At 50.5% G+C, this 12,866-nt stretch overlaps 1 protein-coding gene across 1 annotated transcript in view; it reads left to right on the top strand.

Moving 5' to 3' along the window:
* KATNIP (katanin interacting protein) overlaps positions 1-12,866 on the top strand; it is a 180,719-nt gene that overhangs the window by 134,213 nt on the left and 33,640 nt on the right. The window lies entirely within an intron of this gene.

Here is a 12,866-nt window from a genome sequence, read left to right as displayed (position 1 = left end):
TGTGTGAGCATGTCAGCCCTCCTTACCACTTGCCACCCCTGGCCCCTTGTGTGCTCAGAGGCTGACCTTCAGGCCCCACACAGCCACAGCACTCTGCGAGCATCTAGCACCATGTCCCCTCATTCCAGGCCCCATTCAGCACTTCCTGGCAGGTGATCATCATCAGCACCTTCTGCTGCAGTGGGTAATGAAACAGTGCTGGCTGCCCGAGCCCATGCCCTGCAGCTTGGCCCTGTTGTATATATCAGGCCAAGGCAAGCAGGTTTTATGTGCTGGATTACAAAGAAGGTAAGTTTCATCCATTTTGGCCCAGCCTTCCCTGTGTGTATAGAATAAAAAAAAGGAGCAGGGTCTTAAGAGTCTCACAGGAACATAGGGCATCATTGCGGGTGTTTGGGGAGCTGCTGGCTGCGGGATTAGAGAGCCGAGGTCTTTCCACTCACAGGGTAGGGTGTGGAGGACTGCAGTCCCTGCCAGGACCCGCTTATGTAACACACACCCATCTGTTGCCAGAATTTACCGGGGGCAGGAAAGCGCTAACAAATACAGCTGCAGGTTGGTTTGATTGAATATTCTCCAGAGAATGCTATTACTGTGTGTTTTAGAGGAGATAAAATGAGAGTTTATAGGAAATATAGCTCGGCCTGTAGACATGGCTTGTTAATACAGTGTTTTGTGTATGGGAATCCGAGGAAGAAAAGTTAAATGTGGGGAGCTAATCCAGCCAATGTTCTAAATAAGAACATTAGAAAAGAAGGCACTAGATAAAGGGGAGTCTTTTTTTATTAGGAAATATGCTTCCTGTTAAATCCTCAGACTAATGTTTATGGGCTTCTTTTCCCCTCGTTAGATGGTGTGGTAAGTGTGAGCCGGCCAAGGGGAGAGGGACTGGAGAAGGACAGTGAGGACGTGGAGGCCACACCCATCCACAGCAGAGCACACAGGCATCACACAGATGCCCCTACCCATGGCAGTTGCCATTTATCCAAGGCCATGGGTACCAGGCACACAGGGGCACTCAGTGGGCACTCAGTAAATACTTGCTGCGTGAACGAATAACTGAGCAAGTGTATCATCTCAGTTAACCTCCAGCACTCCTACAGGCTGGGTGGTAGTGTCCCCCTCTTGTAGAAGGTGAAACCAGGGCTTAGAATAGTGATTGGAAATGGCTGTCTGGAGTGCTGTCTTTTTTTTTTTTAAAAGATGACCAGTAAGGGGATCTTAACCCTTGACTTGGTGTTGTCAGCACCACACTCAATCAGTGAGCTAACCAGCCATCCCTACATAGGATCCGAACCCAGGGCCTCAGTGTTCTCAGCACCACACTCTCCCAAGTGAGCCATGGGCCGGCCCTTGGAGTGCTGTCTTGAGAAAGATCTGGAACCTTCCTTCTGGTTCGTCAAGGAAGAGCTGCCGTGATTGGCCAGCAAGGCTTGCCTTAGGCTCAGGACAAGGACGTGGTGACACGTTTGCCCCATCTTTTGATGTTCCCCAGATTAAGTGACTTGCCTGGCTAGTGGTTCTAAGGGATGGCACTGGGAGGGGATGTACTGTCTGTTGGTTTTTCTCTGGTTTTTCTCAGCACTGCTTCCCCTGCAGTGACATCTGTTGGGATGAAGGAACCAATAGTCTCCCTTCTTTAGTAGGTAATAACCCATCCAAAAAGTGGGCTTCCAGCGGCTCCCCATGGTTCATCTGTTCTCCTTTATAACAATCATGTTAGATATCTACTGCAGGGTACCCCCCCTCCACCCCGCCAGTAAAGACAAGCACGCCATCACCATCTTCACTCGTAACAGCACCATGCAAATGCCAGTTCCTGGTCACAATTGTGAGAGAGACGGCAGTGAGCGTCCAGGCAGGACAAACACCCTGCGCATATTTCATACCCAGAAATGGTGCTCATTAAGCAGACTTTGAATGAGTAAATGAATGTATGTATGTTACATTTCCCCATTGGTGTATTTCTGTGACATGTGGTCTAGCCAACACCACCCTCTAGAACTTTCTTTGGTGATAGAAATGTGCTACATCTGGCTTGTCCAGTACAGTTGCCAGTAGATGCAGGTGGCTGTGGAAAACTTGAATGTGGCTGGTGTAACTAAGAAACTGCATTTTAAGTTTTATTTCATTTCAATTAATTTTAATTTTAAGGTAAGGAGCCTGTGTGGCTGGTGACTGCGTATTGGGCTGCATAGGTCTTGGCATTCAGGGTGCAGTGGTAAGCAAACTGACAAGGCCTCGCCCATACAGCCCTGTCCCTTCTGGCAGGGAAGGGACAATAAGCAACAATACAAATGGATGGCATCATCTCAGGTGGTGCTAATTATTCTGAAGACAATAAAATAGGGCAGCAAGCAAGAGGCATGGGGAGGAGGGGAGCAGAGCTGCTCTGAACAAGGGGGTCAGAGGCCTTCCCTGACCAAATGGTGGTGGCAGCAGCAGTAGCCTGTGGCATCTGTGGGAAGAGTGTTCCTGGCAGGGGGCACAGCAAGAGCAAAGGTCCTGCGACAACAACATGCCTGGCCAGAGCCAGGTGGCTGGAGCCTGGTGTACAAAGGAGTTTAAGGGGATGTCCCAGGGGGAGTTAGGTACCAGTGCAGGTAGGCTTGGCAGGTTTGGACTTTATTAGGAGAGAGGCAGAATAGACAGGTGGTCAGAGAAAGGGTGCAGAGCCAGCCCACCTGGGGCAAGTCCATGTGGCCTTGGTCAAGTCACTCGAAGTTTCTATGCCTTGGTTTCATCTGAAGAATAGGGTAAATATTGTTCAGTAAATCCATGTAAAGTGCTCTAAACGATTCCTGGCTTTTACACCCTCTATGCCAGTGTTAGCTACTAATGCCATTACTGGAGGGTTTTGGGTAGGGGTGACGTGATCTGCTTGAGGAGTTTAAAAGACCACTCTGGCTGCTGTTTGGAGACTGGATCAGAGGGAAGGGGGCCAGAAAGGAGACTCAAGGCACAGTGTAGCTAAGGACAGTGGTGGCTCGGATGACGGTGGAGGGGCTCATGGGGTGCACCGTGGGTAGATTCTATCCATCCCATGACAGTATCTGCATTCTCAGCAATGCCTTTTTATAGGAGGAAATTTTCAAATGAATATGAGTGAAGAGATTAGCTCAATAATGACCCATGAATCCATCACCAGCTTCAGTAATTACCACCATCCTGCCATTCTTGTTTCATCTGTCCCCCACCCTTTGAAAGTGAATTGTAACAATCATACCATTTCACTCATAAATAATTCAGTATGCATCTCTAACAAATAAGGAGTTTTGTTTGTTTGTTTGTTTGTTGTATATAACCCCAATGCCACTATCATGCCTGACAGTAATTAATTATTATGCTCTAATACCCACTCCATATTTAAATATCCCTAATTGTCTCAAAATTGTTTTTTTACACTTGGTTTGTTTGGATGAGGGTACAAACCAAGACCAAACATGGCAATGACTTTGAAGTCAAGGCTGTAACCTTCATTTGGTAAGCTGAGTCTGCATAACTGAGAATCTGCCCCATGGAACTGAGTCACAGTACCACAGTCTGGGCACCCCTGGGCCTGGGAGGCATGGTGGAAAGGGGACTGACCCCATTTCATGGGAGGCTTCTGAGGTGTTGACCTCAGGCTGAGTCTAAGGCACTATTCACTGGTGCTCTCTGGTGGGTGGACGCAGTAGCTGAAATCTGGGCAGAGTCCACACACAGGTAGACATAGACATGGTATCCATGAGAGTCCCAAGAGGCTCCAGTTTGAAGCAGGGGAAGGAGAGGTGAGCAGGGAATTCAGCCGTTGGAAAGAGGGACCCAGCAAGAAGGTTGGGGCTCAGAGCCAGACTCTACTCCCAGCAAGAATGAGAGTACTTGTAGAATCAGGATGGAATCTGAGGTCCATGCTGTGCAGGCCAGAGGGGCAGGCTGCACCTGGGCTGGACAGATGCCCAAGCAGGGGAGAAATGCTCACCCATGTGCACATGCTGGCCTAGGGCAGCAGATAAGTCCCAGACCCCCTGGGGTAGGACTCCCCACCTGCCTCCTGCCAGCCTTAGCCAGGACTGATTCAGTAGCTAAACCTGTTGATTGAAGTTCTCAGGAGCGGGGCTAGTGTATCAGCCAGGATTCTCTTGGTAACAAAAGACAGGAAACCCAGTCAAAACTGAGTTAGACACAAAAGAGAATTCTTTGGCTCATGAAACAAGCGAGTCTGGGGTGGCTGGCTTTAGGTATGGCAGAATCCAGGAGTTCACATGATGTCTTCAGGAGTCTGCCTCTTTCCATCACCCAATGTCTGTTCTCGTCTGTGTTGGCTTCATCCTCAGTTTCCAAATGGTAGCCCCTGATGACATCAGATTCACTGTTTATTTCAGCAGTCCTTGCAGAAAGAAGCTGTCCCCATGAAAGCTCGGATCTAGCACCCGCTGGCCTGGATCTGCATTGCTACCTGGGGTGGGCCCACATTATCCACATGACGTGAGATAAGAGGAAGGCTGGATTCTCAGTGGAAAATTGAGGTGCTATCAACAAAAGCAAGGAAAATCACCAGGGAAGGTAGAAAATGATACACAAACTAGGTCCTTTTTCTTTTTCCCTAACAGCATAGGAGTCAAATGATGTTAAATGTATCCATCAGCTCCCAACCTAAACCTTCCTTGAGACTTAACTCCTGATCCAAGCATCAGTCCTGGCCACTAGCTACTTTTTCTTAGCCTTTCTGCCTGGGAATGCACTGATACTCCAACTGGGCGCACCCACACCCCGGCCCGTCCGCCCTACTGTGCAATACCCCTCCACTTCCTCGGCTGCCTGCAGCAGCACCTGGCTGCCACCTTTGAGCTCTTCCCCTCTCTGCCCCTCACTGTCTGTCTTCTCCAGGTCCTCCCACTTCTACTTCCAAAACCTGTCTGCTTCCCAGGCCTTGCTCTTCTGCCTGCAGCCCTGGCCTCCCCTCCCCTCACTCATCTCATCAGCAGATCGCTCACACCCAGGCACCAACCTAGGCTGGGAGTCACATACTCATGGCCTGCCCCTGTGAGCTCAGGGGCAGGCAGGGGATGCCCAGGGGATCTGCAGCGAACCACAGTTCAGTGGGACCACGCAGTGATGGAATGAGCTCAGGCCTTTGAGGGGTGGGGAAGGCAGGCCCTCACACCTGCAGGACGCTTTGGGGAACCAGCCACTGTCCACTGCCATCACATGCTTCCAAGGACATCCTGGGCAGAAGGCGAGACACAGAGGCTGTACACTGGCACACCAAATGCAGCTCATGGATGCACTTCAGCTGGCTCGCACAGTGTTTTGTAAATTCTTTGTATTAATTGCCAACATTTAAAAATTGGGAGGTTTTGCATGAAAATATGGATTTTTGACTTTTCTTGAGAAACTGGAAGATCTAGCGATACCGGCTCACACCTGGAAGCTTTGGTGGAACTGAGTCACAGTACCACAGTCCGCACTACTCCTGCTTATCTCCCTGACACAGTGATACAGTTGTCCTCACACCATGTCACCTCTCTCATCTGCGGTACTTTCCTGGACCCTGGATGCATTTGCATTGGTGGCCTCCTCCAGTCCCAGAAACAGAATCTGGCTCTCTGGTTCTTCCATCCTTACGCAAATTTTATCTCCCTCTGGCCCCCATAAAACTCTTCTCTGCTCTGTGCCCTAGCTCCTGCCATTCTCAGGGCCTGGAATGCCCAGCCCTTCTGTTACAAACTCTGCCTTTCGAAACATCAAGATTCCATTTAAGCCTCTCCTTACACACAATCCTCCCTCACCTCTAGCCTGCTCTAAGCCCCTTCTGGTGGTTTCCAGCCACAACCTTCCAGGCACCAAGTGCATGCTTTACCGAGGGTGTTCTTTAGTGTCCTGAGCCTCAGATATCACAAACCAGTGCCCCCTGGCCAAATTCACCTTGCAGATGTATTCCATTTGGCCCTCAGTGTTTTACAGCTTATGAGTCATTTGACATCATTTGGAAATTTGCTTTTAATGAGCTGGCAACATTCTCTCTATGGCATCTACTGGCTGCAGCTGAGGGGCCCCTGCTCCTCCGGACTGGTGGGCGTGCATTCTGCAGCTCACAGACCCCCATGGCTGAGCACTGCAAGCATTCGAGTTTGCGACCCCTTAATCTACAGCTAGTCCTGAATTCCTCAAGGAGAGGCGCCTTGCTTCCTTCCTTTGCCTCCCGCACAGGCCAGGACCCTGATGGACCCCCACATGGTAATGGTTGGATTGAATAAAATGGCAAGAATAGCCCAGACCTAGTGGAGTCTTGATCGTTGGTAGCAAGAGTAGTTCTAGGTCCCACCCAGAGTGGGTGGCATTTCTCCTATGCCTGCCACTAACCTCAGCCAGGAACAGGAGATTGCTGCACGAGGCCTTTCAGGGGCAGGGTGTCTCCGGGCCATGCTAACCCCAGGCAGCCAGCCTTGACAGGTGCATACAACTGGGTGGTAGACTGGGAACAGACATGCTGCAAGCTCGTGTTTCTTGAGCACATAGTACGTAGCAGACAGTGTTCAAAGCACATTACGTCTATCAGCTCAGTTATTACCCACGGCAAACCCATGAGGTGGGCACTGAAGTTCCCAGCTCCGCTGTGCAGCTGGAGAAACAGGCACAGAAAAGCAGTGAGACTTCCTGGTGATCACATGACTGCTAGGCAGTCTGGTGTCTACTACATGTTCTGCCTTTCAACAGAGACCATGGTCACCGCCTGGAGGGCAGCCGTTCCTCAGCACATTAGCATTGGCCCAGTGTTGCCAGATGACTGAGATTTTCAAGAGAGGCCAGAAATGCACATTGTTATGTGAAAGTTCCCAATTTTTAAATATTATCATCAACTAATTCTGAGATTTTTAAATGCTCTCTGGACCAAACTAGCATGGGTACAGCCACAGGGCCACCAGTTTGTGATCTAATCTGTCAGGTCCCATCCATGTTCACCGTTCTCTGAGTCCGTGATGTTCGGTGGGACACAGCGTGGTCTGCCCAGAGCCTGGTACGTAGTAGGTGCTTATAAATGGCACAGTGTCCCACCATCTTCTTCTGCCCCCTCAAGGAAATTAAGTTTTCACATTCACAAAGAATGGTTTTCATTGGTCTTCCTTCCAAAGGACATGTAAAAAGCCATTGAGGAATCCTCCCCAGTGAAACCAGAACTCTTTGTAACTTCTCAAGTTTAGGCACTCAAGGGAAGGGGCAAGTTTAGTCCCCAGAGCTAGGCCTCAAGATGGATAGGGATAGGCCCATTCCCTGTCCTTGGACATCTTGTAGTAGGTACAGGGGGATAGGTTGCAAACCCACCTCTGAGAGCCGAGAGGGAGATGCTTGACTCAACTGGAGTTGGAGAGGAAGGAGAAATGGGGAGGAGGGAGGGATGGGGAGGAGGGGAGACAGGGAGGGCCCAAGGCTTCCTGGAGGAGTAGACCAGGAAGTTGAGCCAGGTCCTGAAGCCTGGGGGTTGGCTCTCTGGGCAGCAGCAACTCACTCCCCAAATCCCCCCATGCCACGATAAACCTATGCCTGGGGTAGAAGCAGTGAGTCTAGGAGGCAAACCCCCTTTCAATCACCCCAGAGCCCCCAGCTTCTTCCTGTTGTGGAGCCAGCATTTCTGGGCAGAGAGAGCAGGGAAGGAGAGCAGCTCATGTTCTCTCTGTGTGGTGGGGACACTGTGTGTCCCAGCCAGTGACAGAACTGCCAGCGTGTGGGGCCTTCACTGTGGGCCCCAGGGCTGTGCATGAGTGAAGTCCAGCCAGGGCACATCTGGTACAACTCCAGTGCATGTCCAGGCTGAGGAACGATTTGCTCTCATGGACCCGCCCAGCATTTTGCATTTAGGCCTGGCCAATGCTTTGCTCCAAGTGTTTTCCTTCAGGTCATGTCGGCTGTGCTGAAGGCAGGGGTTCGTCTCTGGGAAAAGTGATTTGAGAGTGCCAAAGCCCATGCACTGCTTAGGTGGTTGTGGTGGAACCACACCGCCGTTAATCTTTGCTGAGCAGTCTGTGTGTTCATTGGAAGAGACGTGTCATCTGCACCAGGGCCAGGGAGGAGAGTGGCCTTGCTGAGCTAATTGAATTACTTAGATTGAAATAATATTAATATTGTTGGATTAAAGATGTGTTACAGTCTCAACCCGGTTACAGTCTCGTCAACTATAAAGGAGGATAGAGGCAGAGTGTGGGCTGGGGGGTCCTCCCATCCGCCACACACCCACCATGGAGTTTCAGTGTCCTTTTGAGAATCCATTGCGAAAGGGATTGAGGCAGCATTGACAGAAGGTATGACAATACCTATAGTTAAAAGAGGAAAAAAATATTCCAAGGAAACAAGAAAGACACACACAAATGGTTCTAAAGGTTAAGTTCGTCGGGAAGATGGAGTTTCACCCTGGACTTCCTGGGAGTTGGGCAATGGAGGGAAGAGCTGGGAGTTAAAGCCCTGGTTTCTGGAAGGAGGAAGCAGCTGGTTCTATAGGAGCAAGAGGGTTTTTCCCCTGGATCCACTCCTTTTTTTTTTTGGAGGCTGGCTGGTAGAGGGATGGAACCTTGGACCTTGGTGTTATCAGCACCACGCTCTAACCAACTGAACTGATCATTCCTAAAGATGTCCTTTATCCAGAGCTTTACTGAGGGGACAATGAAGGATCTGGGACTGCAAAATCCTCCACCCTGTTTTCTCCACGTACAGATGTGGATCTTATACAGCTTCTAAGCAGCATACCCCTTGAGGTGTAATGACGCTTACCTCGATATGCATGTAAATTCATAGAGAAAAGCCTGGAAGGTTGTGAGCATTCACCCATATACATATGCACACACCACCAAGTGGAAGAGGGGCCAGGTTGGGGGTAGGAGACAGCTGGTCCACGGGGACTTGTTTAAAAAATAAAAATGGAGGCTCAGAGTTCTGCCTGGTGCAGGTGATTCTGCCAGTGTCCAGGCCAGCATGGGCCAAGCCTGAAGGCCTTCTTGGGGTCTAGGGAGGTGGCAGGTATGACCTCAGGCATGCCAGCCAGAGCCGCTCTCCACACACCAGCTGTGTGACCTCAGGGAAGGCGTGCGCCTCAGTTTCTCCCTTGCAGAGTTGCTCCGAGGACTACATGGGACCATGCTGCTTTTTATTTTTTAAGCTTAAAATACCCAGAGAAGTTACTAATTCTTGTTCCCTACCAAGTATCCCATCCTGGTGATCCTTGGGCCAAATCTGCCTGTAGACAGGGCTTGTTTGCCCTGCAGAATGCTGGAAACATGTCAGATCTAAGCATCATCAGGCAGGGTATGAGCCCCCCTTCCTCACACTCCCACCCCCACCCCACTGCGTGTGGTTTCCGCCCCAGCCCACTCCTCTCTCCCACCTGCCAGACCCCTGTGGGCACTGGAGTTTGCACCCCTGCCTCGGCATGCCTCTTTCTCGCAGTCCCCTCTCAGCCAGACTTCTTGGAGCAAGCCGGGCAGCAGACAGCCAGAGGACAGAGGGGCTCTAGGCTGTTAATGGGAGGTAGGTGAACACATTTTGGAAGGCAGATGTCCCCTTAGGGCAGCAATGAGGCCCACCTCATGACCATGCTGGACTGGTAGGCCGCCCCACCACTTCTTTAAATGAGGTGTTTGTGTCTCGCCAGATGTTTCCATGGCGGTAATTTTGTGGAACTAGTCATTGAAAGCTGCCCGTGCTGACCTTCTCAAATAGCTCTTTCCTGATTGATTCACAGCATGCACTTGCTCTGTGCCTTCACTGAGCAGGGAGCACATCCATATAAACATGTAAAAGAGTTCTTTGAGAATCGACTTTCCTGACAGTCGGCAAATAGTAGCCTGCTGTCATGCAATTGGATGATTGAAACGCAGTTCCTTTGGTGAAGTGCAGACTGGGCGGTTCTGGTGCTGGATTGCAACGGAAACCTCCTTAATTCAGCCATCCAGAAATTTAGTTAGAGCTTACTCATCTAGCTTTCAGGAAGGCTAAGGGGGGATAGTAAGTATAGGTGGGCACCTCTGGGGTCTCAGATCTCATATCCCAAGAGCAGATCAGAAGACAAAGCAAGATGGAAAATGAGCTGGGGTAAAACCGGCAGGCCGCCATTCTGCTGCTCAGGTTTGTTCTTAGAACGCTGTTAGGGAGCAGCGCTGCCCTGGGAGAGAAGTACTGTGTTCATTCATTCATTCATTCCAAAGTCATCGTTGAGGGCCTGCTATGCACCAGGCCCTTGGACAAGATTGGCAGGGCCTCTGCTGTCTGGCAGCTTCACTTTGAGTTGGAGAGACAATAAATACTTTATAAAACTGAAAAACAAGACCATTTCAAAGGCAATAAAACAGGGCAAACGGATAGAGAGGGGACTGGGTGGGGCGGGTGCTGCTTTCGAGTATGTGGCGAGGGAGGGTCTCTGAAGACTAGAAGGATCAGGGCCGCAGGTATCAGGGGCAGAACATCCCAGGCGAGTGCACAGTTCTGGAGGCGGGAAAGTGCTTGCAGCACCCAGGAGCAGAGTGAGCGAGGGGGCCGTGCCAGGGGTGAGGTCAGACAGGTGGGCAGAGGTGGGGTCACACGGGCCTCGGGGCCCCTGAAGGGAGTCGGGATTTATTGTCAGTGTAGTGGGAAGTCATTGGGAGGTTTTAGGCAGGAGACTGCCATGATCTGATTTCAGTTGTTAAAAAAGGACTCTGGCTGCTGAATGTGAGGCGGGAGATGACAGTCTGGAGGGAAACAGAGAGACCAGTTAGGAGGTGACAGTGGTGTCTCCAGCAGAGATGATGGTGGCCTGGGCTCAGGATGTAGCAGTGCATTTGGGGAGAAGAGGTCAGATTCAGGGTGTCTTTTGTAGACAGAGCTGAGGACTCGCTGACAGGTTAGATCTGTGTGTAAGAGAGTGAGAGGAAACTTGGGGACGCCTACGTTTTTGGCAACTGGTTGAATAGGGGAACCATTTTTAAAATGGGAGAAGACTGGGTTTGGGGCAAATGAGTTAAGAATTCTGTTTGGGGCTTGTTAAGGTTGAGATGCCTGTTAGATATCTAGGAGGAGAGGTCAAGCAGTCACTCGGGATTGGTGGAGAGATTGCTGGAGATTAAAATAATCCGGAGCCATCAACATAAGGGTGGTATTTAGAGCCTCTGGCCTGGGTGAGACCACCTAGTGAGTGAGTGCAGAAACATCAGGAGGCCCAGGATTGAACCCTGGAGCAGCCCAGCGTTTGAGGCCCAGCTGAAGAGCAAGGAGCCAGCCAGGTGGAGGAAACCAGGTGAGTGCAGAGGAAATCAATCAAGGAGGGGAGTGGCTGCATGCGGGTACTACAGAGCAGCTTCACTGCCTGAGGACCCTGTGACTTACTGTCTGAACCAGGCCACTTTTGAGAGTGAAGAGAGGGCTCTGTTAGTGATTACACCAGGACAACAGGTATAAATCGGAATCGTCCCAGACAGGACAGTCCATCACCCCAGTCACTGGTGTCCCTGGCAAGTTGGGTTCCATGCTGAAATGGAGGCAGGAGCCCTTTGGAGGGAGTCAGGAGGTAATGTGAGGAAGGAAAGCAGTGACAGCAACTCTGAGTGTCTCCAAGGGTGACGGGCAAGTCACAGGGCACCCCCACGAGGGATTATTCCTTGGCAATGAAAAGGAAGAAAACTATAGATTCACACACATGGATGACTCTCCAAGTGATTATGCTGAGTGAAAGAAGCCAGGCAAAAAACAGTACATACCACATGGTTCCTTCTATGTAAAAGTTCTAGAAAAGCAAACAGTGTATAGTGATGGAAAGCAGATATGTGGTTGCCTGGGGCCGGGGATGGAGGGGCAGGAGGGATTACAAAGGGGTGCAGGGAACCTCAGGGGTGATGGGCATGTTCAATATCTCAAGTGTGGAGATGGTTTCATGGGAGTATACACATACTGAATCTTATCAAGTCGTACACTTTAAATCTGTACAGTTTATTGTATGAGGTGTGTATTATAATCCTCAATAAAGCTGTAAAAAATGAGACTTTTGCTATAAAGGGGACGGGACAAGTAAGACAGCAGCAGGAGAAGGTGTGCTTTTATTTTAAGCATGAACACAGAAGTGCTGAATACCTGCATGATCTAGGGGCTCACGTGTTGGGGAAAGAAGGAAACAGGAAAGCTAGACCAGGACCCTTCTGTGAAGGCGACTGTCTGTCATGCTGAGGGGTGGGAATTCATCCATCAGCCTGGATTCTCCACCTACTTGTAGGAAGGAGTACTTGTTAGAAGTGCAGAGATTCTCTAGAGACCGTCATCGAGCCAGGGGCCCTGGTGCCCAAACCGCATCCCCATGGCTCACCTCTGACCACAGCTGCAGCCAATCGTGCTGACAGAGTTCTGCCTCGGCTGCTGGCCAGGCTTTCTGCCACAGGAGCAAGCTCAGCTGGTACACGTGTGCGTGGGGGTGTCAGTGCCCTTGGGGCAAGCTTCAAGACAAGTGGAAAATGCCCAACCTCCCAGTCTTTGGAGGGACACTTCTGAGGTGCATGCTGTGGGTTCCCAGCGGAATGGAGCCCCAGTTGCCCAAAGCAGTGACCAGCTCAAAAAATACTGGGGTTCTCTCCTGCCCTCTATTACTCCCCCACTCCATCTGGGTATCATCTGCCAAGTAAGCTACTTGCACCCAAGTCCTCGTCTTAGGCTTCATTTCCCGGGCACCCAGAATATGACACCAAGGAGCCCAGGGAGTCTGCATTGTATGTGCACACTAAGCTTTTCTGATGCAGATGGCCCAGGAACCGAACTTTAAAGAACGCTGCTATAGGCAAAGAAGAAACATGGAGGATTTCACAAAGGGCAGATTTGCTCTTGTAGAAAATTAACTCTGGTGGCAATGTGAATCTGAGGTTGAAGTAGCAAGAGAC

Source organism: Cynocephalus volans, chromosome 6 (genome assembly GCF_027409185.1).
Source record: "Cynocephalus volans isolate mCynVol1 chromosome 6, mCynVol1.pri, whole genome shotgun sequence".
Lineage (NCBI taxonomy): Eukaryota > Metazoa > Chordata > Mammalia > Dermoptera > Cynocephalidae > Cynocephalus > Cynocephalus volans.
The sequence above is the reverse complement of the archived record's forward strand: the minus strand, read 5'-3'. Positions and strand labels throughout refer to the sequence as shown.